The sequence below is a fragment of the Schistocerca gregaria genome, chromosome 10 (assembly GCF_023897955.1).
Source record: "Schistocerca gregaria isolate iqSchGreg1 chromosome 10, iqSchGreg1.2, whole genome shotgun sequence".
Lineage (NCBI taxonomy): Eukaryota > Metazoa > Arthropoda > Insecta > Orthoptera > Acrididae > Schistocerca > Schistocerca gregaria.
In genome coordinates, this window is record NC_064929.1 from 36362847 (window position 1) to 36376534 (window position 13688).

A 13688-nucleotide genomic window follows, 5' to 3' on the forward strand; every position below is an offset into this window, starting at 1 on the left:
CGCAAAGAATGGGGAATAGGGCAGTTTGGTCGTGCATGGGGCGTAGCTCACCTGGTAGAGCGTTCGCTTCGCATGTGAAAGGTCCAGGGTTCAAGCCGCGACGCCTCCATTTTTTGTGGTCAGTGCATGGTAAGTGTTGGTCGCATGAGAACCTAAGGGCACGCAAGATGTTGCAAAGCCAGAGTCACAGACTGATATGATGTATACTGACGTAAGGAGAGCAAGATGTAAGTGTGGGGACCGGCTGTTATCGAGGTGTCATCGAGTGCACATCTGTCTTAGGTATCACGGCTTAACCTCATTGAAGTCTAGAGGGTGGACAACACGTTCGTCTTACTCAGAGCGGTGTCCGAACTCTATTTTCGACGTTATACGTGCCACTTTCAGTGTGGCCAACTACGATTCGATACAGAATGCACGAAACCTGAAAGACACTCTAACGGATACATAGAGAGTAGTGTTTGTCTGCCGAATAATGGGAGTGCAAGGGTCTGTGTCGTCTATATGGCTCTATGTAGCTCCATTAGTCTTCGGGGTGGGGGGGGGGGGGGGGGGGGCGGGCGTAGCTCAGATGGTAGAGCGCTCGCTTAGTATGCGATCAATACCCAGTGCCTCCAGAATTTTTAACACACCTACATGCGCACCTTGCCATGCAAGTGGAATAATTCACAGCCAGCAGATGTGTCTAGGAAGATATAAGCGAATGATTAGCATCCACAATTGGCAAGCGAGCTGTTATTAGTGCGCGGGAAGCACCTTCCTCCCACGCCTACACTTCATTTAGAAACAGTACAAGTGTTCCCGTAAGATTCTCAATCCTATGTCGGAAAGATCTGCCTTGCGCCGAGTTCACGTAAATCCCACTGCACATTCCTATTCTTTGCGTGCAGTCGGCTGCTACTGGTGTTGCTAGTTGTGACTGCTGATAACAGATACCGTAGCAATCAATTCATGGAGTGAGTTGTATGTTTTGCGATAGTCTGTCTCTGACAAGCAAGCACAGGTGACATAGGTGCGAACACAGGAAGCTTGCAGACCCTCGCTGCATGCAGACACCGAGCAGCCACATTATGAGAACGGCCTAAGCCGTAGGCGAAATGTGCTCATTCGCTTTGGCGCGACGTCGAACTATAAATAATGCTGTCACTAGCGTGAGCGTCGTGGAAAGTCGGAAAAGTCGGCTGCGTGGGTGAGTGCCAAGTTTGGGGAGCGTTTTGTAGTATGCGCAGTGCAATGGAGACGCGGAAACTGGTTGTGGCCCAGTGTTTGGCAGTTGGACGACAAGACTGGTACACAGTAGTAAAGAGCGAGGCACTGAGTTGGCATGAATAATGGAGTGCACAATGGGGCTCGAGATGTGTTTGCTACCTCAGGTGCTGTATGACTGTCGACAAGGAGTGAAAACGGAGCAATTTGTGACGGCTCTTTCAATTTAAGACGTTAAAAACCGACGGAATTTGCATTTGTAATAACAGAGCATCGAAACTACTTGGAACTTTTGTGTATATGAACGTGTCCGCGCCTTTGTACTCTGCTCCCTTCACCGCTACAAACCAACCAACCATCGTGTCCGTGCACATCAGAGTCGCAAAGAATGGGGAATAGTGCAGTATGGTCGTGCATGGGGCGTAGCTCAGTTGGTAAAGCGTTCGTTTCGCATGTGAAAGGTCCGGGGTTCAAGCCGCGGCGCTTCCACTTTTTGTGGTCAGTGCATGGTAAGTGTTGGTCGCGGCGAACCTAAAGGCACGCAAGATGTTGCAAAGCCAGCGTCACAGACTGATATGATGTTAAAAACAGACGGAATTTGAATTTGTAATACCAGAGCATCGAATCTACTTGGAACTTTTGTGTATATGAACGTGTCCGCGCCTTTGTACTCTGCTCCCTTCACCGCTACAAACCAACCCATCATCGTGTCCGTGCGCATCAGAGTCGCAAAGAATGGGGAATAGCGCAGTTTGTACAGCGTTCGCTTCGCATGTGAAAGGTCCAGGGTTCAAGCCGCGGCGCCTCCATTTTTTGTGGTCAGTGCATGGTAAGTGTTGGTCGCGGCGAAACTAAGGGCACGCAAGATGTTGCAAAGCCAGCGTCACAGACTGATATAATGTATACTGACGTAAGGAGAGCAAGATGTAAGTGTGGGGACCGGCTGTTATCGAGGTGTCATCGAGTGCACATCTGTCTTAGGTATCACGGCTTAACCTCATTGAAGTCTAGAGGGTGGACAACACGTTCGTCTTACTCAGAGCGGTGTCCGAACTCTATTTTCGACGTTATACGTGCCACTTTCATTGTGGCCAACTACGATTCGATACAGAATGCACGAAACCTGAAAGACTCCCTAACGGATACATAGAGAGTAGTGTTTGTCTGCTGAATAATGGGAGTGCAAGGATCTGTGTCGTCTATATGGCTGTATGTAGCACCATTAGTCTTTGGGGGGGCGGGCGTAGCTCAGATGGTAGAGCGCTCGCTTAGTATGCGAGAGGTACTGGGATCAATACCCAGTGCCTGCAGAATTATTAACAAACCTACATGCGCACCTTGCCATGCAAGTGGAATAATTCACAGCCAGCAGATGTGTCTAGGAAGATACAAGCGAATGATTAGCATCCACAATTGGCAAGCGTGCTGTTATTAGTGCGCGGGAAGCACCCTCCTCCCACGCCTACACTTCATTTAGAAACAGTACAAGTGTTCCCGTAAGATTCTCAAGCCTATGTCGGAAAGATCTGCCTTGCGCCGAGTTCACGTAAATCCCACTGCACATTCCTATTCTCTGCGTGCTGTCGGCTGCTACTGGTGTTGCTAGTTGTGACTGCTGATAACAGATGCCGTAGCAATCAATTCATGGAGTGAGTTGTATGTTTTGCGATAGTCTGTCTCTGACAAGCAAGCACAGGTGACATAGGTGCGAACACAGGAAGCTTGCAGACCCTCGCTGCATGCAGACACCGAGCAGCCACACTATGAGAACGGCCTAAGCCGTAGGCGAAATGTGCTCATTCGCTTTGGCGCGACGTCGAACTATAAATAATGCTGTCAATAGCGTGAGCGTCGTGGAAAGTCGGAAAAGTCGGCTGCGTGGGTGAGTGCCAAGTTCGGGGAGCGTTTCGTAGTATGCGCAGTGCAATGGAGACGCGGAAAATTGTTGTGGCCCAGTGTTTGGCAGTTGGACGACAAGATTGGTAAACAGGAGTAAAGAGCGAGGCACTGAGTTGGCATGAATAATGGAGTGCACAATGGGGCTCGAGATGTGTTTGTTACCTCAGGTGCTGTATGACTGTCGACAAGGAGTGAAAACGGAGCAATTTGTGACGGCTCTTTCAATTTAAGACGTTAAAAACAGACGGAATTTGCATTTGTAATAACAGAGCATCGAAACTACTTCGAACTTTTGTGTATATGAACGTGTCCGCGCCTTTGTACTCTGCTCCCTTCACCGCTACAAACCAACCAATCATCGTGTCCGTACGCATCAGAGTCGCAAAGAATGGGGAATAGCGCTGCTTAGTCGTGCATCTGGCGTAGATCAGTTGGTACAGCGTTCGCTTCGCATGTGAAAGGTCCAGGGTTCTAGCTGCGGCGCCTCCATTTTTTGTGGTCAGTGCATGGTAAGTGTTGGTCGCGGCGAACCTAAGGGCACGCAAGATGTTGCAAAGCCAGAGTCACAGACTGATATGATGTATACTGACGTAAGGAGAGCAAGATGTAAGTGTGGGGACCGGCTGTTATCGAGGTGTCATCGAGTGCAGATCTGTCTTAGGTATCACGGCTTAACCTCATTGAAGTCTAGAGGGTGGACAACACGTTCGTCTTACTCAGAGCGGTGTCCGAACTCTATTTTCGACGTTATACGTGCCACTTTCTTTGTTGCCAACTACGATTCGATACAGAATGCATGCAACCTGAAAGACACCCTAACGGATACATAGAGAGTAGTGTTTGTCTGCAGAATAATGGAAGTGCAAGGGTCTGTGTCGTCTATATGGCTGTATGTAGCACCATTAGTGTTCGGGGGGCGGGCGTAGCTCAGATGGTAGAGCGCTCGCTTAGTATGCGAGAGGTATTGGCATCAATACCCAGTGCCTGCAGAATTTTTAACACACCTACATGCGCACCTTACCATGCAAGTGGAATAATTCACAGCCAGCAGATGTGTCTAGGAAGATACAAGCGAATGATCAGCATCCACAATTGGCAATCGTGCTGTTATTAGTGCGCGGGAAGCACCCTCCTCCCACGCCTACACTTAATTTAGAAACAGTACAAGTGTTCCCGTAAGATTCTCAAGCCTATGTCGGAAATATCTGCCTTGCGCCGAGTTCACGTAAATCCCACTGCACATTCCTATTCTCTGCGTGCAGTCGGCTGCTGCTGGTGTTGCTAGTTGTGACTGCTGATAACAGATGCCGTAGCAATCAATTCATGGAGTGAGTTGTATGTTTTGCGATAGTCTGTCTCTGACAAGCAAGCACAGGTGACATAGGTGCGAACACAGGAAGCTTGCTGACCCTCGCTGCCTGCAAACACCCAGCAGCCACACTAGGAGGGCGGCCTAAGCCGTAGGCGAAATGTGCTCATTCGCTTTGGCGCGACGTCGAACTATAAATAATGCTGTCACTAGCGTGAGCGTCGTGGAAAGTCGTAAAAGCCGGCTGCGTGGGTGAGTGCCAAGTTTGGGGAGCGTTTCGTAGTATGCGCAGTGCAATGGAGACACGGAAACTTGTTGTGGCCCAGTGTTTTGCAGTTGGACGACAAGATTGGTACACAGTAGTAAAGAGGGAGGCACTGAGTTGGCATGAATAATGGAGTGCACAATGGGGCTCGAGATGTGTTTGTTACCTCAGGTGCTGTATGATTGTCGACAAGGAGTGAAAACGGAGCAATTTGTGACGGCTCTTTTAATTTAAGACGTTAAAAACAGATGGAATTTGCATTTGTAATACCAGAGCATCGAAACTACTTGGAACTCTTGTGTATATGAACGTGTCCGCGCCTTTGTACTCTGCTCCCTTCACCGCTACAAACCTACCAACCATCGTGTCCGTGCGCATCAGAGTCGCAAAGAATGGGGAATAGGGCAGTTTGGTCGTGCATGGGGCGTAGCTCACTTGGTAGAGCGTTCGCTTCGCATGTGAAAGGTCCAGGGTTCAAGCCGCGACGCCTCCATTTTTTGTGGTCAGTGCATGGTAAGTGTTGGTCGCGGCGAAACTAAGGGCACGCAAGATGTTGCAAAGCCAGAGTCACAGACTGATATGATGATAAGGAGAGCAAGATGTAAGTGTGGGGACCGGCTGTTATCGAGGTGTCATCGAGTGCACATCTGCCTTAGGTATCACGGCTTAACCTCATTGAAGTCTAGAGGGGGGACAACACGTTCGTCTTAGTCAGAGCGGTGTCCGAACTCTATTTTCGACGTTATACGTGCCACTTTCATTGTGGCCAACTACGATTCGATACAGAATGCACGAAACCTGAAAGACACTCTAACGGATACATAGAGAGTAGTGTTTGTCTGCTGAATAATGGGAGTGCAAGGGTCTGTGTCGTCTATATGGCTCTATGTAGCTCCATTAGTCTTTGGGGGGGGGGGGGGGGGGCGGGCGTAGCTCAGATGGTAGAGCGCTCGCTTAGTATGCGATCAATACCCAGTGCCTCCAGAATTTTTAACACACCTACATGCGCACCTTGCCTAAGCAAGTGGAATAATTCACAGCCAGCAGATGTGTCTACGAAGATATAAGCGAATGATTAGCATCCACAATTGGCAAGCGAGCTGTTATTAGTGCGCGGGAAGCACCTTCCTCCCACGCCTACACTTCATTTAGAAACAGTACAAGTGTTCCCGTAAGATTCTCAATCCTATGTCGGAAAGATCTGCCTTGCGCCGAGTTCACGTAAATCCCACTGCACATTCCTATTCTTTGCGTGCAGTCGGCTGCTACTGGTGTTGCTAGTTGTGACTGCTGATAACAGATGCCGTAGCAATCAATTCATGGAGTGAGTTGTATGTTTTGCGATAGTCTGTCTCTGACAAGCAAGCACAGGTGACATAGGTGCGAACACAGGAAGCTTGCAGACCCTCGCTGCATGCAGACACCGAGCAGCCACGCTATGAGAACGGCCTAAGCCGTAGGCGAAATGTGCTCATTCGCTTTGGCGCGACGTCGAACTATAAATAATGCTGTCACTAGCGTGAGCATTGCGTGAGCGTCGTGGAAAGTCGGAAAAGTCGGCTGCGTTGGTGAGTGCCAAGTTTGGGGAGCGTTTCGTAGTATGCGCAGTGCAATGGAGACGCGGAAACTGGTTGTGGCCCAGTGTTTGGCAGTTGGACGACAAGATTGGTACACAGTAGTAAAGAGCGAGGCACTGAGTTGGCATGAATAATGGAGTGCACAATGGGGCTCGAGATGTGTTTGCTACCTCAGGTGCTGTATGACTGTCGACAAGGAAAGAAAACGGAGCAATTTGTGACGGCTCTTTCAATTTAAGACGTTAAAAACCGACGGAATTTGCATTTGTAATAACAGAGCATCGAAACTACTTGGAACTTTTGTGTATATGAACGTGTCCGCGCCTTTGTACTCTGCTCCCTTCACCGCTACAAACCAACCAACCATCGTGTCCGTGCACATCAGAGTCGCAAAGAATGGGGAATAGTGCAGTATGGTCGAGCATGGGGCGTAGCTCAGTTGGTAGAGCGTTCGCTTCGCATGTGAAAGGTCCGGGGTTCAAGCCGCGGCGCCTCCACTTTTTGTGGTCAGTGCATGGTAAGTGTTGGTCGCGGCGAACCTAAAGGCACGCAAGATGTTGCAGAGCCAGCGTCACAGACTGATATGATGTTAAAAACAGACGGAATTTGCATTTGTAATACCAGAGCATCGAATCTACTTGGAACTTTTGTGTATATGAACGTGTCCGCGCCTTTGTACTCTGCTCCCTTCACAGCTACAAACCAACCCATCATCGTGTCTGTGCGCATCAGAGTCGCAAAGAATGGGGAATAGCGCAGTTTGTACAGCGTTCGCTTCGCATGTGAAAGGTCCAGGGTTCAAGCCGCGGCGCCTCCATCTTTTGTGGTCAGTGCATGGTAAGTGTTGGTCGCGGCGAAACTAAGGGCACGCAAGATGTTGCAAAGCCAGCGTCACAGACTGATATAATGTATACTGACGTAAGGAGAGCAAGATGTAAGTGTGGGGACCGGCTGTTATCGAGGTGTCATCGAGTGCAGATCTGTCTTAGGTATCACGGCTTAACCTCATTGAAGTCTAGAGGGTAGACAACACGTTCGTCTTACTCAGAGCGGTGTCCGAACTCTATTTTCGACGTTATACGTGCCACTTTCATTGTGGCCAACTACGATTCGATACAGAATGCACGAAACCTGAAAGACACCCTAACGGATACATAGAGAGTAGTGTTTGTCTGCTGAATAATGGGAGTGCAAGGATCTGTGTCGTCTATATGGCTGTATGTAGCACCATTAGTCTTTGGGGGGGCTGGCGTAGCTCAGATGGAAGAGCGCTCGCTTAGTATGCGAGAGGTACTGGGATCAATACCCAGTGCCTGCAGAATTTTTAACACACCTACATGCGCACCTTGCCATGCAAGTGGAATAATTCACAGCCTGCAGATGTGTCTAGGAAGATACAAGCGAATGATTAGCATCCACAATTGGCAAGCGTGCTGTTATTAGTGCGCGGGAAGCACCCTCCTCCCACGCCTACACTTAATTTAGAAACAGTACAAGTGTTCCCGTAAGATTCTCAAGCCTATGTCGGAAAGATCTGCCTTGCGCCGTGTTCACGTAAATCCCACTGCACATTCCTATTCTCTGCGTGCAGTCGGCTGCTACTGGTGTTGCTAGTTGTGACTGCTGATAACAGATGCCGTAGCAATCAATTCATGGAGTGAGTTGTATGTTTTGCGATAGTCTGTCTCTGACAAGCAAGCACAGGTGACATAGGTGCGAACACAGGAAGCTTGCAGACCCTCGCTGCATGCAGACACCGAGCAGCCACACTATGAGAACGGCCTAAGCCGTAGGCGAAATGTGCTCATTCGCTTTGGCGCGACGTCGAACTATAAATAATGCTGTCACTAGGGTGAGCGACGTGGAAAGTCGGAAAAGTCGGCTGCGTGGGTGAGTGCCAAGTTCGGGGAGCGTTTCGTAGTATGCGCAGTGCAATGGAGACGCGGAAACTTGTTGTGGCCCAGTGTTTTTCAGTTGGACGACAAGATTAGTACACAGTAGTAAAGAGCGAGGCACTGAGTTGGCATGAATAATGGAGTGCACAATGGGGCTCGAGATGTGTTTGTTACCTCAGGTGCTGTATGACTGTCGACAAGGAGTGAAAACGGAGCAATTTGTGACGGCTCTTTCAATTTAAGACGTTAAAAACAGACGGAATTTGCATTTGTAATAACAGAGCATCGAAACTACTTGGAACTTTTGTGTATATGAACGTGTCCGCGCCTTTGTACTCTGCTCCCTTCACCGCTACAAACCAACCAACCATCGTGTCCGTGCACATCAGAGTCGCAAAGAATGGGGAACAGCGCAGTCTGCTCGTGCATGGGGCGTAGCTCAGTTGGTAGAGCGGTCGCTTCGCATGTGACAGGTCCAGAGTTCAAGCCGCGGCGCCTCCAATTTTTGTGGTAAGTGTTGGTCGCGGCGAACCTAAAGGCACGCAAGATGTTGCAAAGCCAGCGTCACAGACTGATATGATGTTAAAAACAGACGGAATTTGCATTTGTAATACCAGAGCATCGAAACTACTCGGAACTTTTGTGTATATGAACGTGTCCGCGCCTTTGTACTCTGCTCCCTTCACCGCTAGAAACCAACCAACCATCGTGTCCGTGCACATCAGAGTCGCAAACAATGGGGAATAGCGCAGTTTGGTCGTGCATGGGGTGTAGCTCAGTTGGTAGAGCGTTCGCTTCGCATGTGAAAGTCCAGGTTTCAAGCCCCGGCGCTTCCACTTTTTGTGGTCAGTGCATGGTAAGTGTCGGTCGCGGCGAACCTAAAGGCACGCAAGATGTTGCAAAGCCAGTGTCACATACTGATATGATGTTAAAAACAGACGGAATTTGCATTTGTAATACCAGAGCATCTAAACTACTTGGAACTTTTGTGTATATGAACGAGTCCGCGCCTTTGTACTCTGCTCCCTTCACCGCTACAAACCAACCAACAATCGTGTCCGTGCACATCAGAGTCGCAAAGAATGGGGATTAGCGCAGTTTGGTCGTGCATGGGGTGTAGCTCAGTTGGTAGAGCGTTCGCTTCGCATGTGAAAGGTCCAGGGTTGAAGCCGCGGCGCCTCCACTTTTTGTGGTCAGTGCATGGTAAGTGTTGGTCGCGGCGAACCTAAAGGCACGCAAGATGTTGCAATGCCGCGTCACAGACTGATATGATGTTAAAAACAGACGGAATTTGCATTTGTAATACCAGAGCATCGAAACTACTTGGAAATTTTGTGTATATGAACGAGTCCACGCCTTTGTACTCTGCTCCCTTCATCGCTACAAACCAACCAACCTTCGTGTCCGTGCACATCAGAGTCACAAAGAATGGGGAATAGCGGAGTTTGGCCGTGCATTGGGCGTAGCTCAGTTGGTAGAGCGTTCGCCTTGCATGTGAAAGGTCCAGGGTTCAAGCCACGGTGCCTCCATTTTTTGTGGTGAGTGCATGGTAAGTGTTGGTCGCGGCGGACCTAAAGGCACGCAAGATGTTGCAAAGCCAGCGTCACAGACTGATATGATGTATACTGACGTAAGGAGAGCAAGATGTAAGTGTGGGGACCGGCTGTTATCGAGGTGTCATCGAGTGCAGATCTGTCTTAGGTATCACGGCTTAACCTCATTGAAGTCTAGAGGGTGGACAACACCTTCGTCTTACTCAGAGCGGTGTCCGAACTCTATTTTCGACGTTATACGTGCCACTTTCAGTGTGGCCAACTACGATTCGATACAGAATGCACGAAACCTGAAAGACACCCTAACGGATACATAGAGAGTAGTGTTTGTCTGCTAAATAATGGGAGTGCAAGGGTCTGTGTCCTCTATATGGCTGTATGTAGCACCATCAGTCTTCGGGGGGGCGGGCGTAGCTCAGATGGTAGAGCGCTCGCTTAGTATGCGAGAGGTACTGGGATCAATACCCAGTGCCTCCAGAATTTTTAACACACCTACATGCGCACCTTGCCATGCAAGTGGAATAATTCTCAGCCTGCAGATGTGTCTAGGAAGATACAAGCGAATGATTAGCATCCACAATTGGCAAGCGTGCTGTTATTAGTGCGCGGGAAGACCCTCCTCCCACGCCTACACTTAATTTAGAAACAGTACAAGTGTTCCCGTAAGCTTCTCAAGCCTATGTCGAAAAGATCTGCCTTGCGCCGAGTTCACGTAAATCCCACTGCACATTCCTATTCTTTGCGTGCAGTCGGCTGCTACTGGTGTTGCTAGATGTGACTGCTGATGACAGATGCCGTAGCAATCAATTCTTGGAGTGAGTTGTATGTTTTGCGATAGTCTGTCTCTGACAAGCAAGCACAGATGACATAGGTGCGAACACAGGAAGCTTGCTGACCCTCGCTGCCTGCAGACACCGATCAGCCACACTAGGAGGGCCGCCTAAGCCGTAGGCGAAATGTGCTCATTCGCTTTGGCGCGACGTCGAACTATAAATAATGCTGTCACTAGCGTGAGCGTCGTGGAAAGCCGGAAAAGTCGTCTGCGTGGGTGAGTGCCAAGTTTGGGGAGCGTTTCGTAATATGCGCAGTGCAATGGAGACGCGGAAACTTGTTGTGGCCCAGTGTTTGGCAGTTGGACGACAAGATTGGTACACAGTGGTAAAGAGCGAGGCACTGAGTTGGCATGAATAATGGAGTGCACAATGGGGCTCGAGATGTGTTTGTTACCTCAGGTGCTGTATGATTGTCGACAAGGAGTGAAAACGGAGCCATTTGTGACGGCTCTTTCAATTTAAGACGTTAAAAACAGACGGAATTTGCATTTGTAATACCAGAGCATCGAAACTACTTGGAACTTTTGTGTATATGAACGTGTCCGCGCCTTTGTACTCTGCTCCCTTCACCGCTACAAACCAACCAACCATCGTGTCCGTGCGCATCAGAGTCGCAAAGAATGGGGAATAGCGCAGTTTGGTCGTGCATGGGGCGTAGCTCAGTTGGTACAGTGTTCGCTTCGCATGTGAAAGGTGCACGGTTCAAGCCGCGGCGCCTCCATTTTTTGTCGTCAGTGCGTGGTAAGTGTTGGTAGAGGCGAACCTAAAGATGTTGCAAAGCCAGAGTCACAGACTGATATGATGTATACTGACGTAAGGAGAGCAAGATGTAAGTGTGGGGACCGGCTGTTATCGAGGTGTCATCGAGTGCACATCTGTCTTAGGTATCACGGCTTAACCTCATTGAAGTCTAGAGGGTGGACAACACGTTCGTCTTACTCAGAGCGGTGTCCGAACTCTATTTTCGACGTTATACGTGCCACTTTCATTGTGGCCAACTACGATTCGATACAGAATGCACGAAACCTGAAAGACACCCTAACGGATACATAGAGAGTAGTGTTTGTCTGCTGAATAATGGGAGTGCAAGGGTCTGTGTCGTCTATATGGCTGTATGTAGCACCATTAGTCTTCGTGGGGTGCGGGCGTAGCTCAGATGGTAGAGCGCTCGCTTAGTATGTGAGAGGTACTGGGTCCAATACCCAGTGCGTCCAGAATTTTTAACACACCTACATGCGCACCTTGCCATGCAAGTGGAATAATTCACAGCCAGCAGATGTGTCTAGGAAGATACAAGCGAATGATTAGCATCCACAATTGGCAAGCGTGCTGTTATTAGTGCGCGGGAAGCACCTTCCTCCCACGCCTACACTTAATTTAGGAACAGTTCAAGTGTTCCCGTAAGATTCTCAAGCCTATGTCGGAAAGATCTGCCTTGCGCCGAATTCACGTAAATCCCACTGCACATTCCTATTCTATGCGTGCAGTCGGCTGCTACTGGTGTTGCTAGTTGTGACTGCTGATAACAGATACCGTAGCAATCAATTCATGGAGTGAGTTGTATGTTTTGCGATAGTCTGTCTCTGACAAGCAATCACAGGTGACATAGGTGCGAACACAGGAAGCTTGCAGACCCTCGCTGCCTGCATTCACCGAGCAGCCACACTAGGAGGGCGGCCTAAGCCGTAGGCGAAATGTGCTCATTCGCTTTGGCGCGACGTCGAACTATAAATAATGCTGTCACTAGCGTGAGCGTCGTGGAAAGTCGGAAAAGTCGGCTGCGTGGGTGAGTGCCAAGTTTTGGGAGCGTTTCGTAGTATGCGCAGTGCAATGGAGACGCGGAAACGTGTTGTGGCCCAGTGTTTTGCAGTTGGACGACAAGATTGGTACACAGTAGTAAAGAGCGAGGCACTGAGTTGGCATGAATAATGGAGTGCATAATGGGGCTCGAGATGTGTTTGTTACCTCAGGTGCCTCCTGAGACGCGGCAAGGCAGGAGTAGGCAAAATGCAACAAGGAATAACAATATTAATGTGCTAATAGTAAACTGCAGAAGTGTCTATAGAAAGGTCCCAGAACTGCTCTCATTAATAAACGGTCACAACGCCCATATAGTACTAGGAACAGAAAGTTGGCTGAAACCAGACGTAAACAGTAATGAAATCCTAAACTCTGATTGGAATGTATACCGCAGAGATAGGCTGGACAGTGAAGGGGGAGGCGTGTTTATAGCGATAAAAAGTGCAATAGTATCGAAGGAAATTGACGGAGATTCGAATTGTGAAATGATTTGGGTGAAGGTCACGGTTAAAGCAGGCTCAGACATGGTAATTGGATGTCTCTATAGGCCTCCGGGCTCAGCAGCTGTTGTGGCTCAGCACCTGAAGAATAATTTGGAAAATATTTCGAGTAGATTTCCCCACCATGTTATAGTTCTGGGTGGAGATTTTAATTTGCCGGATATAGACTGGGATACTCAAACGTTCATAACGGGTGGCAGGGACAAAGAATCCAGTGAAATATTTTTAAGTGCTTTATCTGAAAACTACCTTGAGCAGTTAAACAGAAAACCGACTCGTGGCGATAATATATTAGACCTTCTGGTGACAAACAGACCCGAACTATTTGAATCAGTTAATGCTGAACAGGGAATCAGCGATCATAAAGCGGTTACTGCGTCGATGATTTCAGCCGTAAATAGAAATATTAAAAAAGGTAGGAAGATTTTTCTGTTTAGCAAAAGTGACAAAAAGCAGATTACAGAGTACCTGACGGCTCAACACAAAAGTTTTGTCTCAAGTGCAGATAGTGTTGAGGATCAGTGGACAAAGTTCAAAACCACGGTACAATATGCGTTAGATGAGTATGTGCCAAGCAAGATCGTAAGAGATGGAAAAGAGCCACCGTGGTACAACAACCGAGTTAGAAAACTGCTGCGGAAGCAAAGGGAACTTCACAGCAAACATAAACATAGCCAAAGCCTTGCAGACAAACAAAAATTACGCGAAGCGAAATGTAGTGTGAGGAGGGCTATGCGAGAGGCTTTCAATGAATTCGAAAGTAACGTTCTATGTACTGACTTGGCAGAAAATCCTAAGAAATTTTGGTCCTATGTCAAAGCGGTAGGTGGATCAAAACAAAATGTCCAGAC

The 13688-nt window shown here is 48.7% G+C and overlaps 1 non-coding gene across 1 annotated transcript; it reads left to right on the top strand.

Annotated features, from left to right (window-relative positions):
- Window positions 1-2443: 2443 nt before the first annotated feature.
- Window positions 2444-2516, top strand: Trnat-agu (transfer RNA threonine (anticodon AGU)). Its single transcript has one exon. It is a non-coding gene; the product is annotated as a tRNA-Thr (tRNA).
- Window positions 2517-13688: the final 11172 nt, after the last annotated feature.